The sequence below is a fragment of the Cyprinus carpio genome, chromosome B1 (assembly GCF_018340385.1).
Source record: "Cyprinus carpio isolate SPL01 chromosome B1, ASM1834038v1, whole genome shotgun sequence".
Lineage (NCBI taxonomy): Eukaryota > Metazoa > Chordata > Actinopteri > Cypriniformes > Cyprinidae > Cyprinus > Cyprinus carpio.
This window is the reverse complement of record NC_056597.1, coordinates 21,852,933-21,860,889: the sequence shown is the minus strand read 5'-3', so window position 1 is coordinate 21,860,889 and position 7,957 is coordinate 21,852,933.

Below are 7,957 nucleotides of genomic sequence, written 5' to 3'. Positions count from 1 at the left end.
TTTTTTTGTGTGTGTGTGTGTTCCCCAGGGAATCAAACCCACAACTTTTTGCACTGCTTGCACTGTTCTATACAATGTTATAAAAATGAGCAATTGTTAAACCCTTATTATGACCTTTTTGGATGCTTTGGTTTATTTATTTGTTTTTCTTTGTTTGTGTGGCTTGTGGACTTAAAAACACAGAAAATTACAAACACCTTCACCCACTCTAGTTTAGTGTTTTAATTTTAGTCTTTAACAAGTTGAATGTTATCATGCATCAGCATACATTTTTTCCCTGAAAAACACATGTCCAATGACACTTCACGTTCATCTCAGCTTTTATTTGTTCATAGTTAGCTAAAATGACATTATATATTATATTCTATTATATTTTATAGTTATATTATATTATATTATATTATATTATATTATATTATATTATATTATATTATATTAATTTCAAACACAACTAAATAAATAATTTTGTAATAATCCACATCTTACTATGTCTAATTTCTTTTTAGGTGTATTTCATGCATCCTACATATACACAATTAAATAATATTTTTTTCACATGTTGTATATAATTTGACATCATTATAGATTGGAAATTGTAATAATATCAATCGTCTCGGTTACGTACGTAACCCTCGTTCCCTGATGGAGGGAACGGAGACGTTATGTCGAACGACATATGGGGTCTCACTTGGGAGGCCAATCATATACTGAGTTTAAGAGAAAAAGCCAATATGAAATTGGCTAGTGGATTTAACATATCTGAGCACTCCAGTGCCTACGGATATATAAATGTAGGCGACAAGGTGCATCACTCATTCAGGTTTTTACGTGAGGAGAACGGAACGTGTCCTACGGGCAACAGCGAATGGTTTTCAAGTCTTGTGGCATGGGGACATAACGTTCTCCGTATCCCTCCATCAGGGATAACGAGGGTTACGTACGTAGTACCGAGACGTTCCCTATCTGTCGGTCATACGAGTTATGTCGAACGACATTTATGGGGTCCTATGGAAAACGCCACAACCTAAACACCGTCACAACCCTGTGGCGCTGCAATTGTCGAACAAGCGACCGCAGTGTGTCACACAAAGCTACTGCTAAGGTCGTGACCTTCCCAAAGCCCCCAGCGCAAATTCACTGACCTTGGTACCGAAAGGGGACCAAAAAAAAACACCAACCAAAAAAGGGTGAGTACATCGCTGCTGGAGAAGGCCATCGCTGGCTGTCCGTCCACAAAAGCTTTTTGGAATGGATTTCAACCTTCAGTGAAAGATTGCTTCAAATCTTCACTATTTGTTCTTTCAGCTTGGCGAACGCTGGGGGAAAGCGAGCCTTAGGGAAAAAGGTCGCTACGGAGACCACCATCCTACCCGTAGTGGAGGCAGGTGGTGACATGTGGAGCTACTGATAAGGACCTGACAGCAGGGGGCAGTACTACTAATATGGAATGGGTCTCTGAGGCAGGGTCCTACCTTGGGTAGTAGGGATGGGAACAGCTGCAGAAGAGACTGACAGAGCGGGTCTGTCAAGGGAAGACAACGGTTTTACCAGAGGGAAACCTTACCGTGGAAGAATACACATATGGGGATTACCCGTAGGGAATCGAAGACATTATTAGGACACCTAGCCCAGTACCAGGGCTGAACGACAGGACTCCGGGCATGCTAACCACCAGTACTGGGCCTGGCGCCAGACTGCTCCGCCAAGTCTGAACCGCCGAGGGTGCTGGAGGATGCTCGACCAGGGGTACACCAACCGGGAACTCTTACTGGGAGAAGAAAGGCGCTCGCATCCCCGTGGTTAAGGGGGAATTGGCGCAGCACCAAGCCCCCGTGACACCGAGCCAGTCCTTCCCGCCAATTAACTGTTACCCAACACACGGAAGAAACGGGGTCTACACGAGAAGGTTGTAAAACTCACCAAGGTGTTATGGGTGCCCTGCCCAGCCGCAGCTCGACAGATGTGCTGCCAGAGAGCGCAGTTTATCGCCCTGCGCCAGCGCAGTAGGAGGCACCGGCCACAATCCGTCTGTGGAGTGGCGCCGCGCACACCCCAATGGGGGCCCGGCTCGCTGTGGGATGGTACGCCAAAGGCGATGGCATCACACTATCATGGGCCAACCCCTGCTTGGAGACAGCCTTCCCCTTCGGCTGACCTCCAAAGCAGACCAGGAGTGCTCAGAGCTTCTGCAGATTTTCTGGGTGCGGTTCCACGTATATGCGAACGCGCTCTTACGGGGACACAGAGCAAAGCCAAGGCTGGATCTGCTCCTCCAGGGGCAGGCGCCTGCAGGTTCTCCCACCTGTCTCGGAAGGGAGGGGTGGAAACCTTGGGCACGTATCCAGGACGGGGCTATCAGGACACCGTGCGGAGTAAGGCCGGCCCGAACACAAGGCACTCTTTCTTCACTTACCGAAAATGCTTGGAGGTCCCCGACCCTCTTGATGGAAGTGAGCGCGACTCAGGAGCGCTGTCTTGAGAGTACAGGGAACTTAAGCTCGAGTGAATCCAGCGGCTCAAAAGGGACCCCATGAAGTCCCAGCCAGAACAATAGAGAGGTCCAGGAAACGGGAATAAGGGGTGCCTAGGAGGCTGTAAACCTCTGGCACCCCGTCAGGAACCCGATCAGGTCAGCTGCGTCCCAGGGACCGCCCCGCCACTGCATCGTGATGGGCTGCAATGGCAGACCCATACACTTTCAAGGTGGATTGGTGGACAGCCTACGCTCCAGACCTTTCAGGCAGGGCAGAAAGCACGTACTGACCGAGCATCTCCGGGGGTTTACTCGGTGAGAAGACCACCAATTCGTGAACAGACTCCACTTTCGAGCATAGGCCGCCTCGTCGCGGGGGCTCTAGCCGGATGATAGTGTACTAACACCGCCGGTGTGCAGATCACGTAGGTCTGCCGCTTCCATCCAGAAGCCACACGGTGAGGTTCCAGAGATCTGGACGCTGGGTGTGCCAAATGGTGTCCCAGCCCTCGAGCCCTGAATCGGGAGGTCCCTCCGTCAGGGGGAATGCGCCAGGGAGGGGCTGTCACGGGAGCATGAGTTTCCGAAAACCAGCAGGTCCGGGTGGGCCAGTAAGGCGCAACCACACAGGACCTGTTCCTCGTCGCTCCCTGACCTTGCACAGGTGTCTGTGCGAGCAGGCTCACTGGGGGAAACGCATACTCGCGCTTAGGAGCCGAGGACCCAGCTGTGTTCCAGTGCTCCCGTGCCCAGGGGGGCCTGGGACAGGGATAGTACAGCTGGCAGTGGGAGGACCTCGTGGAAGCAAACAATCTACCTGGCTTCCCCCGAATCGACTCCAGATCCAGCTGGGACCGTCTGGGGATGAGAGTCGCCATTCCAGGAAAGTGACAGCTGTCGTGAGAGCGCATCAGCTTGCACGATTGAGCTCCCCTGGGATGTTGGGGGATAGCGCGCAGCGACTTGAGCCGCGTCTGACTCCAGAGGAGAGGATGGCGGGCGAGTTTGAGACATGCGACGTGATCGTAGACAGCCCGCCCTGTCGGTTGATGTACGATAAAACAGCCGCAGTGTTGTCCGTGCGGCGTTGACCAAAACACGTGCTGTTCCAGCAACAAGCGGCCGAAAACCGCCGTAAAGCTAGATGCACTGCCAGCAACTCCAGACAGTTGATGTGCCAAAGCAGTCGAGGTCTGTCCAGGACCCTGACAGCTGGCCTGCCCCGTTGATGTCGCGAGCTTCAGCCCGTTTGGAAGGCATCTGTTTGACAACAACATGCCGCGGACACGTTGTTCTAAGGGCACGCCGGCCCGTGAGTAGAAAGGCAAGGTCTGAACCAGGGGCGTGAATTGGCGGCGACACATCGGTGTGATGGTGACACGATGTGTACCGCGAGCGCCATGCCCGTCGACGGGACTCGGGGGGGCAACCAGTGCTGAAGTGGCCTCATATGAAGCAACCCGAGCGGCGACTGTGTATGTGAATGGGGCTGGGGGACACGGATGCCATGTTTCCCAGGAGCCTGCTGAAAGTGTTTCCAGTTGTACCACTGTCCTGCCTCTGAAGGAACTCAGGAGTTCAGCATGACTGGGCAGCGCTCGCTGGTGAGACGTGCCGTCATACTCACACGAGTCTAAACTCCATTACCGAGATAAGAGATACTCTCTGCGCAGGGGAGAGCTTGCTCTTCTCTCGGTTGACCTGAAGCCCCAACTGACTGAGGTCCCGGGCACGAAGTTCCTGTGATCGCACAAACTACCTCTCGGGACCGCGGCCAATAATGAGCCAGTCGTCGAGATGGTTTTGAGGATCCTGACGCCCATTTCCCAAAGTGGGGCAAGGGCCGCCCTCCGCGACCTTCGTGAAGACACGGGGAGACAGGGAGAGCCCGAAGGGGCGGACCTTGTACTGCCATCCTGGCCACACTACAGACCTCGAATGCAAACCGACAGAAACGGTCTGTGACGAGGGAAGGGATCGAGACATGAAAGTACGCGTCTTTCAGGGTCGGATCGCCTGCACCCAGTCCTGGGGCTGAACGCATTGGGATAATGCGGTTCTGCGTCAACATCTTGAACGGCGAGCTTGTGCAGTCGGCCCGATTTCAAGTACTCGCAGATCCAGGATAGGTCGAAGGCCACCGCTTTTCTTGGGTACGAGGAAGTAAGGGCTGTAAAACCCACCTCCTCATCTCGCTGCTGCAGGACCGGCTCGATTGCATCCTAACACGCCAGAGGACAGCAATCTCATTGCGCAAGACAGAGGGTGCCCTCGGACTGCCACCGAAGTCTCAGAAGAGCATGCCATTTTAAACTGGGAGGTCGCCGGGCGAACTGAATCGCGTAACCGAGTCTGAAGAACCGTCCGAATGAGCCAGCGTGACGGGTTGGGCAGCGCAAGCCACGCTCCCAAACTCCGTACGAGTGGCACCAAAAGGGACAGTCGACATACCCGCAGTGGTGCAGACGAGCAGGGAGCTGTGTCGGATGGCCCAGAAAGCATCGCGTTCCGAGTCATCACAGCCCACAACGCCCCGTGTTCCGGGAGGAACTGGCCCAGAGACGCGTGGAGAGGCGTTGCGTCTCCGAACCGCGCCTCTTGACCGCTGGCGAAGGGGGGCGTCGTGGGGTGAGAATGAGGCGGGCATTGCGTCGCTCATCGTCAACCCACGAGCCTTGCAACTCGTAGTGAAGGTAGGGTTGCTCTTTATTGAAAAAGTGGGTGCCGCCGGCCGTTGGACCAGCGGCGGAACAGAAAGAAACGTAAACTGAAGATTCTCCACCCGGCCTCCTCCGGGGGAAGGAGTGGCGCTGTTCCGCCAACCCAGTCCTGAAGAGCAGTCTCCCACAATCTCCGAGTTGCCCCGTGTCAGGGCCGCTTATCTAGTCGTTTTCCCTCGAGGACATTTACGCAGCCGGGAGTGACACCGGGGGGCGCAGCTCTCGAGCGCGGCGGGCTCGACGCGCGGCCTCGAAGAAACCTCAGCACGGTTCGCGGAGCTGGTGTGGAGGACGCGGGGGGGTGCCCACGGCGACGAGCAGGCTGAGGCGCTGCCTTCGACGGTATGGTGGCAACCGGGGGGTGCCCACGGGGCAAGGCAAGTTGTGTGGATGGCCTCAGTCTGCTTCTGCACTGCTGAGAACTGCTGGGCAAAGTCCTCGACAGTCGCTGTAGCCGAACAGGCCTGCCTGGGAGATGGGAGCATCGAAAGAAAGCAGCGCTTGTCGACGTCTCTCATCTCGGCCAGGTTTAGCCAGAGATGGCGCTCCTGGACCACTAACGTGGACATCGCCTTCCCGAGGGAACCGCGCCGTGACTTTTGGTCGCCCGTAAGGCGAAAGTCAGTCGACGCCGTGCGCAGCTCCTGCATCAACCTCGGGTACCGGGTACCACCCTCGTGCATTGCTTTTAGCGCCTGGCTTGATGTACCTGCAGGATAGCCATGGCATGCAGGGCAGAGGCAGCCTGGCCCCACAGCACTGTAAGCTTTGCAGCAGAGCCGAGCCGCCGACACAGCTTAACAGGCCTTGGACTGGAGACGCGGACGATTCCCTCCAAGTGGCGGCGTTTGTGGGCACAGGTGCACCGCAAAACCGCTCTCTCCACCTGGGAAATGTCCACGTACCCCCCTGGCTGACCCGCCATCGAGGTGTGGTGAGGAGGAAGAGGGAGACGAGCGGCTTCTGGCCGTAAAAGGGGCCGTCCATGACTTCGCCCCTCTTCATGGCACCTCCGGGAAGAAAGGAACCGAGCAGAACGCGGTGTTGTGAGCCGCGCATCCGCGCCGAAGAAGCGAAACCATCAATCCAGCCGCGAGGTCGCTCAGGGTTGGGCGGTGTAGTCACCTCCAGCCCGATGCTCACGGCTGCCCGGGCAAGCATGGCTGGACAACTCTAAGTCAGATTCGGCAGTGGCGGGACAACACCCGAGGGGGGCAGCCCCGCCGAATCCTCATCCTCAGACGCCATAGCCCATCCCCCGATGCTGCAATCGACATCTGAAATCCTCGGGCGTTGCACCGAAACGGACACGCTGGGGCCGCCGTGAGACGGACCCCTCAGAACCAGAATCAATCGGCAGCCGCACGGGACATGCGGCTGCGGGGAGGAGTGAGAGGTCCGTGGGGCGTGGCCCGGCGGAGAAGCTCTCACTGTCAGCCCCTCAGATCTCCCAGAGCGCCAGCCGCCGGCGGTCCTCTGCTCGAGCCAGAGAGAAACCGGGACGGGGGTGGCGACAGACCGGGGGGTCTGCTGCACTCCCCCTTGAGGAGTGAGAGACGCGATCGCAGCGATGCCATGCTCATACGCCCACAATAGACGCATGAGTCATCCACGAGCGCTGCCTCAGCGTGTGGACGCCAGGCACTGCAGACAACGCTCGTGACCGTCAACCGCGGACAGGAAACGACCGCATCCAGAAGGACACGGACGAAACGGCATCTTGAAAAAAAGACGCGAATCGTCCGTGATTTGCTCTTTTAGGAACTGCTCTCTTAGCCGAAGCGCCCAGGGGAATCACTGCTGCAGGGACACCGCTGTAGTGCGCCGTCACGCCGACCAGGAACAGCTCTCCACAACACCAAGATGAAACGGCTTTGTAGTGATATCCCATCAACTACTCGGCTCCGAAGCAAAAAAATCTGAATGAGTGTGATGCACCTGTCGCCTATTTATACCCGTAGGCACGGGGAGTGGCTCAGGTATTGTTAAATCCACTAGCCAATTTTCATTGGCGTTTTCTCTTAAACTCAGAGATGATTGGCCTCCCAAGTGAGACCCCATATGTCGTTCGACATAACTCGTAGTGACCGACAGATAGGGAAACAATGTTCTGCTTATGTTTTTTTTTTTTATATACATATTTAATCTCAAATGTCTTTTTGACAACAATGTCTCCTTGGTAGCCAAGTACACTAACTTTTGATCAACTTTACAAAAAAAAAAAAAAAAAAAAAAAAGGATCTGATGGAAATGACCCCACAAATGAGGGTCACAAAAATGAGTCATTCTACTCTATGTTTATCTCATTATATTAGATCAGAGTTCAAATATATGGTTAAAACAATAAACTCTATACATAAAAGGCATTTGAATAGTAGCAAAGGTAAACGATAAAAGCATATACGCATCTCTTCTCATGTTCTCAATTTTTTTTTTTTTTTTTTTGTATTCAACAAAAGCATGTCAGAATGTTTTATTGATTCATGTCAGAAGCTGAAGAACATGTGAAAGTTGACTCTTGCCTCTCACGTGGGTGTTCTCACCTTACGTAATGTGGATAGAAAAGGTGTGGGCTGCTCAGGGTGTTTGCGCAACACTACCTGCAAGCACATGTGTGCTTTCTAACTCTTTTCCACTCAGGTAAAGGAGTGCAATGCACCTATATTAAAGATTAAACAGATTACAGCTAATAATTAAATGCAGTGTGATCTCTATTATGGTTGGTTTCAGTTACATATAACAGTTTGAAGACAGGAACTTGCAC